Genomic DNA, 17,195 nt, shown 5'->3' with positions numbered 1-17,195 from the left:
GGGTCACTGAGGGTCGGACACGACTGAGCGACTTCACTTTCAATTTTCACTTTCATGCATTGGAGAAGGAAATGGCAACCCACTCCAGTACTCTTGCCTGGAGAATCCCAGGGATAGGGGAGCCTGGTGGGCTGCCGTCTATGGGATCGCACAGAGTTGGAAACAACTGAAGTGGCTTAGCAGTAGCAGGGTGTAGGTCATCCACCCAACAGGTATGTGATTTGATTTTATAGTGACTGCACCCCATTCTACCATCTTGTTACAGCCTTTTTTTTTTTTTTTTTTTTTGGTCTTTGAAATGTATGTATCTTTTTTCATTGGGTGCCAGCATCCTATTGTAGGTGGTGGTTCAAAGCTAGTTGCAGTTTTGGACAATGATCAGTTTTAAAAGTGTATCACATAAAAGTCAAATACCAGAAAGATAGGAGTGAAATGATCAAAAGCAATATTGGAAGTTGTTCATTCGCTAAGTCATGTCCAACCCCAGGTGCTGCATTATGCCTCACTTCCCTGTTGTTCACTATCTCCTGGGGTTTGCTCAGATTCCTGTCCATTGAGTCAGTGATGCCATCCAATCATCTTATCTTCTGTCTTCCCCATCATCTTCCCTCAATCTTTCCCAGCATCAGGGTCTTTTCCAAGAGTCAGCTCTTTACATCATGCCTATCCTTGTATAAAATGTTGCCGTGATATCTTCAGTTTTTCTTTAAGAGATCTGTACTCTTTCACATTGTATTATTTTTCTTTTTCTTTTTTCCTTTTTTTTTTTTTTTGGCCTTTTTCACTTAAGGCTTTTTTGTCTCTCCTAGCTGTTTACATTCAACACTTCATTCAGTTAGGATATATTTCCCTTTCTCTTTTGCTTTTCACGGCTCTTCTTTACTCAGCTATTTGTAAGCCCTCCTCAGACAATAATTTTGCATTCTTGTGTTTCTTTTTGTTTGAAATTTTTTTTGGTAACTGCCTCCTGTACAGTGTTATGAACCTCTGTCCACAGTTCTCCAGGCAGTCTGTCTACCTGATCTAATCCCTTTAGTCTATTAGTCACCTCCACTGTGTAAACATAAAGGATTTGATTTAGGTGATATCTGAATGGCCTACTGATTTTTCCTCCTTACATGAATTTAGGCCTGAATTTTGCAATAAGGATCTGATGATCTGAACCACAGACAACTCCAGGACTTGTTTTTGCTGACTGTTTAGAGCTTCTCTGTCTTCAACTGCAAAGAAAATAATCAATCTGATTTCAGTATTGGCCATCTGGTGATGTCCATGTATAGAGTCATCTCGTGTTGTTGGAAGAGAGTGTTTGTTATGACCATTGCATTCTCTTGGCAAAACCGTTAGTATTTTGTACTCCAAGGCCAAACTTCCGTGTTACTCTAGGTATCTCTTGACTTCTTTTATTGGTGTTGAAACTGGAAGGCCTTATAGATCCTCAGAGAACCATTAAACTTCAACTTCTTTAACATTAGTGATTGGGGCATACATAGATTACTGTGATGTTGAGTAGTTTGCCTTGGAAATGAACCAAGATCATTCTGTCTTTTACCAGATTGCACCCAAGTACTGCATTTTGGACTGTTATTCACTATGTGAGCTATTCCCTTTATTCCAAGGGATTCTTGCCCAAAATAATAGACATAATGGTCATCTGAATTAAATTCACCCATTACTGTTCATTTTATATCCCTGATGTTGATGTTCACTCTTGCCATCTCCTGCAGAACCATGACCTATTTACCTTATTCATTGACCTAACATTCCAGGTTCCTAGGTAATACTGTTCTTTACAATATAATACTTTCACTACCAGAAACATCCACTTTCTGTTTGGCCTAGGCACGTCATTTTTTTCTGGAGCTGTTTCTCCAGTCTTCCTCGGTAGCATCTTGGACACTTACCGACTTGGGGGGCTCATCTTCTAGTGTCATATCTTTTTGCCTTTTCATACTGTTCATGTTCATGTGGTTCTTTTGGCAAGAATACTGGAGTGGTTTGTAATTTCCTTCTCCAGTGGATGATATTTTGTTAGAACTCTCCACTGTGACATGTTGATCTTGTACAACATGGCTCATACCTTCACTGAGTCATTCTACTAAATTTTAAGTGAGTTAAAAGATATGTGTTCAAAGAAAAAAACATGCACTGAAACTAACACAACATTGTAAATCAACTCTACGCTAATAATTCTTAAATTTCCACCAAACCAGCATAACATTATAAATTAACAATGTTCAAACAACTTTTCAAAACCTGCAAATAAATGTTGATAGCACCATTATTCATAATTACTCAAAATTAGGAGTAATGAAATAACCTTCAATGGGGACATAGATATACTTACTGATATGGAACATCCATTCAGTGGAGTATTGGTCAGTGATTGAAAGAAATGAGCTACAAAGACACAAAAAGACATGTTCCAACTGTAAATTAGATGATTAAGTCAATATGAAAGTTCTATAGACTATATGATTCCAACTCTTAAGATAGTCTTTAAAAAGGCAAAAATATGAGAGTAAAAGATCATATGTTGTGAAAATAAAATGGAGAAGGAATGAATAGGTAAACTATAGGTAGTCAGATTTCTGAATAATATTGTAATAGTAAATGCATGTTGCACATATTTTCCTTTTATTGAAGTTACTTAGAAAAATAACCAGGCTTGAATGGTTTTTTCTTGAAGTTTCATGAGCATTTTCAGGCTTATGTTGTCAATGTGATGTTCAGTAAGATAAGGGGAGAGTTTTCTACAACAAGCCCTCTACTGCATACAGACATGTTAAGAAAAAAAAGAAGGCACACTCCTTAAAGATGTTAAATTACAGGTCCATATACCCTCCTGAGCATGCTCCTAAGAAAATAGTACAGGCGGCCCCTACTGTGCCAGACAAAGAGTAAGACTGAAATTCTCTCTCTATTGGCCTATGGTCAGACTGTTTGTAGAAGATCTTGCCTCTTGTTTTGAGGATCCAGTTGACTGTGATAGAAAAAGCTGAAGGAAATACTGGTTGTGGGGACTTTGTGAGAGTGATGAGGTCTGCAGACACGAAGTGCAAGGGATTTTGGTTGCCAGGATATCACAGAACAGGGTAGCTCAGAATGGATATGTGTGGAGGGGAGAGCCAGGCTTGAGACATCTGTTCTGATGCCCAACTACCAAAGATATATTCCCTTGGCATCTGTCCAGATTAAAATTGGGACTTTGGTAATCACTACCTCATCCAACCAGTCCATTCTGAAGGAGGTCAGCCCTGGGATTCCTTTGGAAGGAATGATGCTAAAGCTGAAACTCCAGTACTTTGGCCACCTCATGCAAACAGTTGACTCATTGGAAAAGACTCTAATGCTGGGAGGGATTGGGGCCAGGAGGAGAAAGGGATGACAGAGGATGAGATGGCTTGATGGCATCACTGACTCGATGGATGTGAGTTTGAGTCAACTCCGGGAGTTGGTGATGGACAGGGAGGCCTGGCATGCTGCAATTCATGGGGTTGCAGAGTTGGACACAACTGAGTGACTGAACTATTTACAACTCTGTAAAAGTAGAAAAAGAAATTTGGCTAGCTTCTCCCAGAAATAAAAGTCCTATGCATATGAGAATAGGACATAGGACTTAAACTTTGCCGCTAATTAAGGAAAGTAGAATTAATGAGAGGCTATCATCATAATCCCTGTAAATTGAAAATCATGGAAAATTGAGTTATTTGAGTGTTAAGAGGTTATCTGAGGTATTGAAAGAGAAGATGCCCAATGTCTTCTCCAGACTTTCCAGACATATTTTTGTCTTTTCTAGACATATTTTTACACATGGATTCTTTTCAACCAAGGACACAGAATACTGTGTATTCTGCAAAGATAATTTAATTTTTTTAGTTTTTATGCCATTAGAAAGTAAAATATAAACATAAACCATGAGGAGAAACTACTTCACAGCTCATCCACAATGTCATGTTGTCCTAAAGGACACTCCCGCTGAAGCTAGAAGCCAAATGAAAGAAGTCATCACAGCCAACCAAAGACAGATGAGAGGGGAATGCAAAGCTTGGAAAATCCACGTGTCCAACCGACTGCACCACAACCAGGCCTCCATCTGTCATCAACTCCCAGAGCTTACCCAAATTCATGTCCGTTGAGTTGGTGATGGCATACAACCATCTCATCCTCTGTCCTCCCCTTCTCCTCCCACCTTCAAGCTTTCCAGCATCAGGGTCTTTTCAAATGAGTCAGTTCTTTGCATCAGGTGGCCAAAGTATTGGAGTTTCAGCTTCATCATCAGTCCTTCCAATGAATATTCAGAACTGATTTCCTTTAGGATGGACTGGTTGGATCTTGCAGTCCAAGGGACTCTCTCAAGGGTCTTGTCCAACACCACAATTCCATCAATTCTTCAGTGCTCAGGTTTCTTTTTAGTCCAACTCTGGCACCCATACATGACTACTGGAAAAACCATAGCCTTGACTAGGTGGACCTTGGTTGGAAAAGTAATGTCTCTGCTTTTTAATACGCTGTCTAGGTAGGTCATAACTTTCCTTCCAAGGGGTAAACATCTTTTAATTTCATGGCTGCAGTTACCATCTGCAATGCTTTTGTAGAACCCAAAATAAAGTCAGCCACTGTTTCCACTGTTTCCCCAACTATTTGCCATGAAGTGAGGGGACCGGATACCATGATCTTTGTTTGTTTTCTTTTTAAAATTTTTGTTTTAATTGGAGGCTAATTACTTTTACAATATTGTGGTGAGTTTTGCTATATAGTCACATGAATCAGCCATGGGTGTACATGTGTTCCCCATCCTGAGCCACCCTCCCACCTCCCTACCCATCCCATCCCTCAGGATCATCCCAGTGCACTAGCCCTGACCACACTGCCTCATGCATTGAACCTGGACTGGCGATCTGTTTCATGTATGATAATATACATGTTTTGATGCTATTCTCTCAAATCATCCCACCCTCACCTTCCACAGAGTCCAAAGTCTGTTCTTTACATTTGCGTCTCTTTTGCTGTCTCACATATAGGGTCATCGTTAGCATCTTTATAGGTTCCATATAATTGTGATAATGTATTGGTGTTTTTCTTTCTGACTGACTTTGCTCTCTGTAATAGGCTCCAGTTTCTGATTCAAATGCATTCTTTTTAATAGCTGAGAAATAGTCCATCCTAGAGGAGATCAGTCCTGGGTGTGCATTGGAAGGACTGATGTTGAAGCTGAAATTCCAATACTTTGGCCACCTGCTGCAAAGAACTGACTCATTTGAAAAGACCCTGATGCTGGGAAAGATTGAGGGCCGGAAGAGAAGGGGATGACAGAGGATGAGATGGTTGGATGGCATCACTGACTAGATTGACGGGTTTGGGTGGACTCCGGGAGTTGGTGATGGACAGGGAGGCCTGGCATGCTGCAATTCATGGGGTCGCAAAGAGTCAGACATGACTGAGTGACTGAAAGAATAAAGTCAAAAAGGAAGAAGAGTATACAAAAGCAAATTGACCCAGAGAGATTATATGGGGAGGGTGGTGGGAGGGGGGTTCAGGATTGGGAACTCATGTCCACCCATGGCAGATTCATGTCAATGTATGGCAAAACCAATACACTATTGTAAACTTTAAAAAAATAAAAGGTCTAGATAATTGGATTAATAAAAGGTAATAAATTTGCCTTACTCCTCTGGAATGACTTTTCTGTATACCTTAAATTCTTTGAAAGTAAGCCATTAGTACGTTCTAATGTCACAGGAGTAGATGGGTAATACTTTTAAAGTCAATGTAGGCATTTGTTACTCTTCAAAATATTAATTCTAAGTTTACTGTTTTCAGAAAATGTACTTTTACGTATATGCTTATTTCATCCATCAGTGTCTCAATGATCTTCACTTGCTTAGCAATAGGTCTTGACATTTTTAGAGTTTAAAGAGACTACAAGGGTCAGTTGGCTAGAAGTAGAACAGCTCAGGAAATATGACCACCAGTTTTATTCAGGTCTCACATTGTCTTCATTCTTTCTCTACTTCTTTTTCTCTTATTTTTAAATCTCATAAATATGACTTATTTTTCAACTTTTTAATTTAAATATAATGTCTTTACAATGCTGTTATAATTTCCTCTGTACAATGAGGTGAATCAACCACATGTTATATATACACCTACTCCATCTGTGAATCTTCCTCCTTTCCCATACCACTCCTGTGGGTCATCACATAACACCAAGTTGAGCTCCTTGTGTTATACAGCAGCTTCCCAGCAGTTATCTGTTTTACACATGGTAGTGTGTATATGTCAATGCTACTCTCCCAATTTGTCCCAACTTCTATCCTTCTCCACTGTCTCCACAAGTCCATTCTCAATGTTTGTGTCTCTATTCCTATCCTGCAAATAGGTTCACCAGTGCCATTTTTCTAGATTCTGTATATATGTGTTAATATACAATTTTTTATTTTTCTCTTCTGACTTACTTCACTCTATAACAGGCTCTAGGTTCATCCATCTGGCTATAAATAACTCAGTTTTATTCCATTTCATAGCTGAGTAATATTCCATTGTATATACGTGCCACATCTTTACCCATTCACCTGTTGATGGACATCTAGGTTGCTTCCATGTCCTGGTTATTGTAAATAATTATACAATGAATATTGGGGTCCATGTGTACTTTTTAAATTATGGTTTCCTCAGGGTATATGCCCATTTTGAGATTGCTGGGTCATATGGAAGTTTGTAGTTTTTAAAGGAACATCCATACTGTTCTCCACAGTGGCTGCATCAGTTTACTTTCCCACCAGTAGCAAAAGAGGGTTACCTCTTCACAGCCTCCCCAGCATTTATTGTTTGTAGATTTTCTGATGATGGCCAATCTATTAGATTTTAATTTCTCTAATAATGAGTAATCTTGAGCCTCTCTTCATGTACCTCTTGGCCATCTGTATGTCTTCTTCAGAGAGATATACATTAGTCTTCTGCCCATTGTTTGATTTTTTTTTTTAACATTGAGCTTCTTGAGCTGTGTGTTTATTTTTGAGATTAATCATTTGCCTATTGCTTTATTTGGAAATATTTTCTCTGATTCTGATGGTTTTCTTTTAGCCTTATTTATGGTTTCTTTTGCAATGCAAAAGCTGTTAAGTTTAAACAGGTCTCATTTAAAAATTCTTTGTATTTTCATTACTCTATGAGGTGTGGTGATCTATGTCAAAGAGTGTTTTTGTATGTTCCTTGCTGTGATCTATGTCAAGAATGTTTTACTGTATGAAGTTTTACAGTGTCCAGTTAGGTCTTCAGGGAGTTTGGGTATGGTGTTAGGTAGTGTTCTAGTTTCATTATTTTACATGAAGTTGTCCAGATTTCCCAGCACCATTTATTGAAGAGGCTGTCTTTTCTCCACTGTATATTCTTGCCTCTTTTGTCCATGATAAGGTGCCCATAGGTATGTGGTTTTATCTCTGGGCTTTCTATCTTGTTCCATGGGTCTGTATTTCTGTTTTTGAGGAAGTACTTTACTGTCTAGATGATTGTAGCATTTTAGTATAGTCTGAAGGCAGGAATCCTGGTTTCTCTAGTTCCATGATTTACTTTTTCGATCACTTTGGTTATTTGAGATATTTTGGATTTCCAGAAAACCTGTAAAATCTTTTGTTCTAGTTCTATAAAAAAATGTCTTTGGTAATTTGGTAGGAATTACCTTGAAGCTGAAGATTGCTTTGGGTAGTATATTCATTTTCACTGTATGGATTCCTCCAACCCAAGAACATGATATATTTCTCCATCTTTTTGTGTCCTTTTTGATTTCTTTCATCAGTGCTTTATCATTTTCTGATTATAGGTATTTTGCTTCATTAAGTAGGTTTATTCATAGATAACTTATTCTATTTGTTGTGATAATAAAGTTTAATTTAGCAAGTTGTTTTTAAATTTCTTTTTCTGTTTTGTTGTTGATTTATTAAAATGTAAGAGATTTCTGTGCATTAATTTTGTATCCTACAACTTTACTAACTTCATTGATTAAGTTCAATAGTTTTCTGGTGGCCTTTTTTGGATTTTCTACATATAGTAATGTATAATCTGCAAACAGTTACACTTAAACTTTTCAAATTTGTGTTCCTTTTCATTCTTTTTCTTTTCTGATTTGTGTGGCTAGGACTTCCAAAACAAAGTTGAATGATAGTGGTGAGAGTGGACATCCTTTTGTCTTATTCCTGATCTTAGAGGAAATGCTTTCAGTTTATCACCATTAAGAAAAATATTTGCTGTGGGTTTGTCATATATGGACTTTATTATGTTGAGGTATGTTTCTTCTATGCCCATTTTCTGAAGATGTTTTCATCATAAATTGCTGTTAAATTTTGTCAAAGGCTTTTTCTTCATCTGTTGAAATGATCATGTGGTTTTTATTCTTTGTTAATATTAGATATTACATTGATTGACTAACCTCAATTGAGGACTTCCTTTTTAGCTCAGCTGGTAAAGAATCTGCGTGCAATGCAGGAGACCTGGGTTTGATCCCTGGGTTGGGAAGATCCCCTGGAGAAGGGAACGGCTACCCACTCCAGTATTCTGGCCTGGAGAATTCCATGGATTGAGTCCACGGGGTTGCAAAGAGTCGGACAGGACTGACCCCAACTTTCATTTTCATTTCCACCTATATTGAAGAATCCTTGCATCCCTGGGCTATATCCCTTGATTGTGATTTCTTTTAATTGTTATTGGACTCTGTTTGCTAGTATTTTGTTGAGGATTTTTGTTTCTGTGTTCATCAGAGTTATTGGTCTGTAATGTTGTATGTGTGTGTTGTCTTTGTCTCATTTTGACATCAAGGTTATCGTGATGTCATTGAGCAAATTTGGGAGTATTCCTCTCTGCAGGTTTTTGGACAAGTTTGAGAAGTGTAAGTGTTAACTCTTCTGTAAATGATAGAATTCACCTGTAAAGGCATCTGATCCTGGACTTTTGTATGTTGGAATATTTTTAATTAAAGTTTCAATTTCAGTACTTGTGATTTGTCTGTTTATACTTTCTAATCCTTCCTGTTTCATCTTCCTGTGTAAGCTTGCGCTTTTCTAAGAATTTGTCCAATTCTTCTGTATTGTCTCATTTTACTAGCATATAGTTGTTTATAGTAGTTTCTTGTCTTCCTTTATATTTCTACTGTATCAGTTCTGATTTATCATTTTTTGTTTCTAATTTTGTTTATTAGAATTATATTCCTGTTTTTCTGAGGAGTCAGAAAAGGTTTATGAATTGTGTTTATCTTCCCCAAGAACCACTATTTGCTTCTGTTGATCTTAGCTGTAGTTTCCTTTATTTTTAATTCATTAGTTTCTTCTCTCGGATAAGGCAATGGCACCCCACTCCAGTACTCTTGCCTGGAAAATCCCATGGATGGAGGAGCCTGGTAGGCTGCAGTCCATGGGGTCGCTAAGAGTCGGGCATGACTGAGTGACTTCATTTTCGCTTTTCACTTTCATGCACTGGAGAAGGAAATGGCAACCCACTCCAGTGTTCTTGCCTGGAGAATCCCAGGGATGGTGGGCCACCGTCTGTGGGGTTGCACAGAGTCAGACACGACTGAAGTGACAGCAGCAGCAGCAGTTTCTTCTCTGATTTTATTATTTCATTCTACGGCTTTTGGATTTTCTTTATTCTTCCTTCTCTGGCTGCTTTAGATGTAAGATTAGAATTGTTTATTTGAGATTTTCTTGTTTCTTGAGGCAAGACTGAATTGCTATGAACTTCCCTCTTAGAACTACTTCTGCTGTGTACCATAGGTTTTGAGTCATTGTGGGGTTTGTTTTTGTTTTTTACATTCCTTCTTAGTTATTTTTAATAGCATTTTGTCACATAATTTACAGTGGCATAGGTTTATAAAAGTTATTTACTACTGATTGGTAACTTAGTCTCATCTTGGATATTCTTTTAAAATTGGAAATAAGGGAATTAGTTACCACTTCAAGGCAATTTCAAGATACACTACTATAAAGGTACACTGATACCAGTTCTATAAACAGCAAATACGAATGTGACTTTAGCCTATTGGCTCACATTTTTAAAAAGCATCTTCATTTGTTTAAAGTTAAGTACTTTAAATGGTTCTTTTTTTTTTAATCGAGCAAGTATCTATTAACAGTTTTATTATTTTGTGTCTTTAAATGGTTTTTTTTTTCTTACTTTATTTTACTTTACAATACTGTATTGGTTTTGCCGTACATCAACATGAATCTGCCACGGGTGTACATGTGTTCCCAATTCTGAACCCCTCTCCCACCTCCCTCCCCATTCCATCTCTCTGGATCATCCCCGTGCACCAGCCCCAAGGATCCTGTATCCTGCATCAAACCTAGACTGACCGTTCATTTCTTATATGATACTATACATGTTTCAATGCCATGCTCCCAAATCATCCCACTATTTCCCTCTCCCACAGAGTCAAAAAGACTGTTTGGTACATCTGTGTCTCTTTTGCTGTCTTGTATACAGGGTTATTGTTACCATCTTTCTAAATTCTGTATATTTGTATTAGTATACTGTATTGGTGTTTTTCTTTCTGGCTTACTTCATGCTGTATAATTGGCTCCAGTTTCATCCATCTCATTAGAACTTATTCAAATATATTCTTTTTAATGGCTAATAGTCCATTACATATATGTACCACAGCATTTTTATCCATTCATCTGCTCATGGACATCTAGGTTGCCTCCATGTCCTGGCTATTAGAAACTGCTGTGATGAACATGGGGGTACTCGTGTCTTTCAATTCTGGTTTCCTCGCTGTGTATGCCCAGTAGTGTAAGGCAGATCTATTTCCAGTTTTTTAAGGAATCTCCACACCGTTCTCCATAGTGGCTGTACTAGTTTGCATTCCCACCAACAGTATAAGAGGGTTCCCTTTTCTCCACACCCTCTCCAGCATTTATTGCTTGTAGTCTTGAATCACAGCCATTCTGACATGTGAAATGGTACCTCATTGTGGCTTTGATTTGCATTTCTCTGATAATGAGTGATGTTAAGCATCTTTTCATGTGTTTGTTAGCCCTCTGTATGTCTTCTTTGGAGAAATGTTAAGTGGTTCTTGACATCCACAGGGATGGTACAGGGAGGGAGGGGGGTTAAGGAACATGTGTATACCTGTGGCAGATTCATGTTGATGTATGGCAAAACAAATATAATACTGTAATTAACCTCCAATTAAATTTATATTTAAAAAAAAGTCTATTTTAGACGTGGTATATACATTCTAACTATTTGGACTGTTCGGGGATGGGTTTATATGACCACATCCAATTCAGGGTCTGATTCAGAATTAAAAATCAAACTGCATTACACAAAGGTTTCAGTCATGAGTTGCATAATCAGTTCCTCAGGTAATACAACTTTAAGAGCTTTCATCATCCTGGTTACCCTCCTTTTTGGCTTTCACTTACACATATCTTCCTTTTAAAGAAATAAAATATGTAAAAGTCCACCAAAATTCTGAAAGTTACAGTTTGTATCACATGGAGTGATATTATCTTTGGCATTTTATACTACAAAGTCATTTTTATTACAAATATTTTCTTTCTTGGTCAAGGCAAGGTAAAGTAGGAAGACTGAGATTCCCAAATGCAGAATTTGAATTATGAGGTATCCAGATGAATGTGCACTGTATGCTCAAACCCACCTTCAGCTGGACTGTGATATGCTGCTGTTCAAGGTAGCCCCAGAAGTCTTTTTTGAGAGCAGGCCTTGAGAGTTTAGGATGATTTGTTGAAGATTGGTTCCACGTTAGTAATTTTCTTTTCTCTTTGTCCAGTTGTGCTGAGATTGAAATCCTGAAGGCTTTGCTGCCATATACCTATTTTGTTTCAACTATGTTCAGGGCTAATGGGCCAGCTCTTTACAATCACCATGAAGCAGGTGAACACAGACCACTTTTGCATCAGATCTGATTGTCCAAGGGAACGCAAGAACTTAAATACCTGCAAATTGAGCTCTACATAGTTCTACACCTTTCCATTGCTGAGTCATTGTGTTTTCATTATAATTTCTAAGTACTTTTTATTTCTTCTTTAATTTTTGCCATGATCTGTTGGCTATTTGCCAGCGCTCAGTTTAGCCTTCATGTGATTGTGGTTTTTATAGGCATCTTTTTTCCTGTAATTGTGATAGCATTGTGTTTGGAAAAGATGCTTGACACAGTTTCTGTTTTCTTATGAGGCTTGATTTGTGACCCAAGATTTTATCTGTCGTGGAATATGTTCCACATACCCTTGAGAAAGGGCATTCTGGCATCTTCAAATGGAACATCCTATAAATATCAGTTAAGTCTATCTGCTGATTTATTATGTCATTTAAGGCTTCTGTTTCCTTCTTTTCTATCTGGATGTTTTGTCTATTGATGTAACAGAAAGTTAAAGTCCCCAGCCATTATTTTCTTACTGTCAATTTCCTGCTGTATACCTGTGAACATTTGTCTTATGTATTAAGGTGCATATGTATTTATAGGAGCATACATATTTATATATAGGAGCATACATATTTATGTATAGGAGCATATATATTTATAATTTTAATATCCCTTTCTTGGATTGATCCTTTGATAATTATGTAGTGTCCTTGTCTCTTGCAGTGATCTTTATTTTAAAGTTTATCTTATAAGAGTATTTCTACTCTTGCTTTCTTTTGATTTACTTTTGCATATAATGTCTATTTCCATCCTTTCACTTTCAATCTGTGTGTGTCCTAGTTCTGAAGTGTGCTTCTGATAGAAAGCATATATAGGGACCTTGATTTCATATCCATTTGGCCAGTCTGTGTCTTTTGTTTGGAGCTTGATTTTATTTATATTCAAAGTAATTATCAGTATTTATGTCTTTATTATTATTTTCTTAATTGTTTTGGATTCATTTTTATGGGTCTTTTTCTTCTCTTGTGTTTCCTGCCTAGAGAATTTCCTTTAGCATTTGTTTGTAAAGCTAAATTCTCTTAGCTTTTGCTTGTCTGTAAAACTTTTGGTTTCCTCCATCAAATCTGAATGATATCCTTGATGGATAGAGCAGTTTGAAAAACTCTACCCTTTCATCACTTTAAGTATATCCTGCCATTCCCTTTTCGCCTGCAGAATTTCTGCTGAAAAATCAGCTGTTGTCCTTAGGGCAATCCACTTCTATATTTTCGATGATTTTCCATTGCTGCTTTTAATACTTTTTTCTTTGTGTATAATATTTGTAAGCTTTATTAAGACGTGTCTTGTTGTGTTCCTCCTTGGGTTTATCTATATGGGACTCTCCATGCTTCTTGCACTTCATTGACTATTTCCATTCCCATGTTAAGGAAGTTTTCAACTGTAATCTCTTCAAATATTTACTCAGACTCATATTTTTCTCTTCTTACTTTGTGAACCTTATAATTCAAATGTTGGTGCATTTAATGTTGTCCCAGAATCTCTGAAACCATCCTCAATTCTTTTCTTACTGTGCTTTTCAGTCTTATTTCCATTATTCTACCTTCCCAATCACTTACTCAGTTATTCCTCCTCATTATTCTGTTATTGATTCCTTCTGGTGTATTTTTCATTTCAGTTATTTTGTTTGTTGTCTGTTTGTTCTTTAGTTCTCCCAGGTCCTTGTTAGACATTTCTTGTGAATTTCTCAATCCTTACCTCCATGTATTTCCATTCTATTTAGTATCATCTTCACTATCATTACTCTAAATTCTCTTTCAAGTAGACTGCCTATTTCTTCTTCACTCTTTTCATATTGTAAGTTTTTACTTTGCTCATTCACCTGTAACATATTTTGTTGTCCTCATCTTATGTTTGTTGATGGATGGGACTGTGTCCCTGTTTTGCTGGTTCTTTGGTCTGTGGAATCCAGCAGCAGAGTCTACAAGAAGTTGGGTAGAGCTAGGTCTTGGAGCTGAAATGGGGAGCTCTGGGAGACCACATCCCAATTAATATTTCCTGGTGTCTGAAGTTCTCTGTTAGTCCAGTGGTTTGCCATCAGTGATTCCACTACAGGGGCTCAGACTCAGCCCCTGGACTGAAACCAAAACCCCACAAACTGTATAGCCAAGATAAAGAGTGACATACTAAAAGGAACAGAATAACAAAGAATAAACATAAAATTAGAAAAAAATGAAACACCACCAAGAAAGAAAACCAAAGCCATAAAGCAAAAACATAAAAAAAAAAAAAAAAAATTCCAATAAAGGCCCTGGCAAGGGACGGGAGGGCTGGGAATCAGATTCAGGACCTGTGAAGCTGGAAATGGTTTTTGAGGGGAGGTGGGCCTTAGGTTCCTGGATGGAGATTCAACCCAGGAGCAAGCAGTCTCTCCAGGGCCCAAGTGGGCATGGAGATCTCTGACACATTTCCCTTGTCTCCTGATCCCCAAATCTTCTCACCAACCCAGCTAATCCCTGTTCCCATGGGTGTGCTCTCCAAGCATGGGAACACCTCTTCTCCACTCCATCCTGTATATTCTACCTCCTCACCCCAGGGTTCCTTTCATTCCTTTAGGTGCCAGAGATCCTCCACCAATGCCTGGTAGGTGTCATAGTTGTGAGAAAACACAATATCCATACCCTCTTTTTTCCACCTCCCTTCTGGGAAGTTTTATTAATAATTTGCTTCTTCCACTGTTTTGTGAGTAAGCAACTGTGTTCATACTCTCCATAAGCTGAGTTTAGGTTTTTCTATTGTTACTCTCACTGGTTTTCTTTCTTCCAGTATCAGACACCAGAGCTGGGTGCACAATATGGGCTTAAATAAGATACTCCCTTTAGAGGCTTCTCCTCCTATTCGGAATGTCTTTCCAAGGGCATAGTTCGCAACTTAACTGTTTCTCTTTCTTTTCCCAATTTTATGTAGACCTTTCTTCCAGTCTTGGTTGCAATAAGCTTTCTAACAGTCTGCAAGTAGTTATCATTGAGATTGCTGCAAAGGTAGATGTATTTTTGATGTTTCATAAGAAGTGGTGAGTTCCATGAGTTCCATATCCCCGTGCTCTGCCATCTTGATCACGATCCTAGGGGGTTCTTTTTGACATAAAGTTTGTATTTTTTTTTAATGGATTTACCATTTTATTTATTTACTTATTTTTTTGAGTGCAGCATTTTATTTATTTTTTATTTGTTTGTTTTTAACTTTTTATTTTTACTTTATTTTACTTTATAATACTGTATTGATTTTGTCATACATTGACATGAATCCACCACGGGTGTACATGCAATCCCAAACATGAACCCCCCTCCCACCGCCCTACCCACAACATCCCTCCGGGTCCTCCCCGTGCACCAGCCCGAGGCATGCTGTATCCTGCATCGGACGTAGACTGGTGATTCGATTCTTACATGATAGTATACATGTTTCAATGCCATTCTCCCAAATCATCCCACCCTCTCCCTCTCCCTCTGAGTCCAAAAGTCCGCTATCCACATCTGTGTCTTTTTTGCTGTCTTGCATACAGGGTCATCATTGCCATCTTTCTAAATTCCATATATATGTGTTAGTATACAGTATTGGTGTTTTTCTTTCTGGCTTACTTCACTCTGTATAATCAGCTCCAGTTTCATCCATCTTATCAGAACTGATTCAAATGTATTCTTTTTAACAGCAGCTTCCGCACAACAAAGGAAAATATAAGCAAGATGAAAAGACAGCCTTCTGAATGGGAGAAAATAATAGCAAATGAAACAACTGACAAACAACTAATCTCAAGAATATACAAGCAACCTATGCAACTCAATTCCAGAAAAATAAACGACCCAATCAAAAAATGGGCCAAAGAACTAAATAGATATTTCTCCAAAGAAGACATACGGATGGCTAACAAACACATGAAAAGATGCTCAACATCACTCATTATTAGAGAAATGCAAATCAAAACACAATGAGGTACCACTTCACACCAGTCAGAATGGCTGCAATCCAAAAATCTGCAAGCAATAAATGCTGTAGAAGGTGTGGAGAAAAGGGAACCCTCCTGCACTGTTGGTGGGAATGCAAACTAGTACAACCACTATGGAAAACAGTGTGGAGATTCCTTAAAAAATTGCAAATAGAACTGCCATATGACCCAGCAATCCCACTGCTGGGCATACACACTGAGGAAACCAGAATTGAAAGAGACACATGTACCCCAGTGTTCATCACAGCGCTGTTTATAATAGCCAGGACATGGAAACAACCTAGATGTCCAGCAGCAGATGAATGGATAAGAAAGCTGTGGTACATATACACAATGGAGTATTACTCAGCCGTTAAAGTTTGTATTTTTTGCACTCAGATATTATTATTTTTATCTTTTCTCCCTGACTTATCCTGAAATGGTTGTTCCTCATTCCAAAAATAACAAAGCGGCAACATTTTATCTGCTATTTTTTTATATGTTTCATACTTATTTCTCATAAGCAGTTGCATTTTATCATTGCAGTCATAGGGCTGTCCTCTGTGGATTTCATCTAGTAAGGAATTAAGTACTGATTCTGATTATAACCAACTGGATGCTGAGTTCCAGAGAATAGCAAGAAGACAGATAAGAAGCCATTTTAAAATGAACATTGCAAAGAAATAGAAGGACAGGGAAGACTGGCCTGCTGCAATCCATGGGGTCATAGTTAGTGACTGAACAACATGTAATCTATTATTATTTTTTTCATCACTCCATTTGATCCTGTTGTGTACAAATGAAAGATAATCAATTGATTGACTAGTCCAGTCATATATTTTCTCATTCTGGCATATTTTTCACTTTCATTACAGTAAATTGGTTTTTTTTTTTTTTCAATTTGTCCAAGTTTTCAAATAATCTAGTTAGTCCCACTGGCACAAATAACAGAACTATATAGAAGAAATGTAAATTTCAAATTACCTCTGGGTCTCTAAGCCCTGGGAATAAAATTGACAACAGTGCAGACACACTTGGTTAAGACTTGACCTCTTCATGGGAAAACATTTGTCTCACAGGACTACTGTGGGGAAGAAATGAGGTGACTGAGCTGTTCTTGGTGGGCTTTTGTTCCCACATAAGCATACAGAACCCCAACACACTGCAGAACATCAATTTGGGGGGAGGGACCTGGTGTGACTCAACCTGTGCTTAGAAACAAGTCCAATAAGCAGGGAGATAGGGGCTTCCATACCAAGGCTCTGCTGTTGAGCCCCACCTCTGGCTACCTTGGGTCCTGCTGTTCCTGTGGGGCACTGCTAACTTTTCTGCTGG

General features: G+C 37.8%; 1 long non-coding RNA gene and 1 pseudogene across 1 annotated transcript; one reads left to right on the top strand and one right to left on the bottom strand.

Moving 5' to 3' along the window:
• On the top strand, nt 1-16,678 carry LOC138431427 (uncharacterized). Its single transcript, XR_011253693.1, has 2 exons — nt 1-212; nt 15,588-16,678. It is a non-coding gene; the product is annotated as an uncharacterized lncRNA (long non-coding RNA).
• On the bottom strand, nt 11,537-13,639 carry LOC138431504 (SOSS complex subunit C pseudogene; annotated as a pseudogene).
• Nucleotides 16,679-17,195: the final 517 nt, after the last annotated feature.

This window comes from Ovis canadensis, chromosome Y, assembly GCF_042477335.2.
Source record: "Ovis canadensis isolate MfBH-ARS-UI-01 breed Bighorn chromosome Y, ARS-UI_OviCan_v2, whole genome shotgun sequence".
Taxonomy (NCBI): Eukaryota; Metazoa; Chordata; class Mammalia; order Artiodactyla; family Bovidae; genus Ovis; species Ovis canadensis.
Note: the sequence above shows the minus strand (reverse complement) of the source record. Positions and strands in the feature narration are given on the sequence as shown.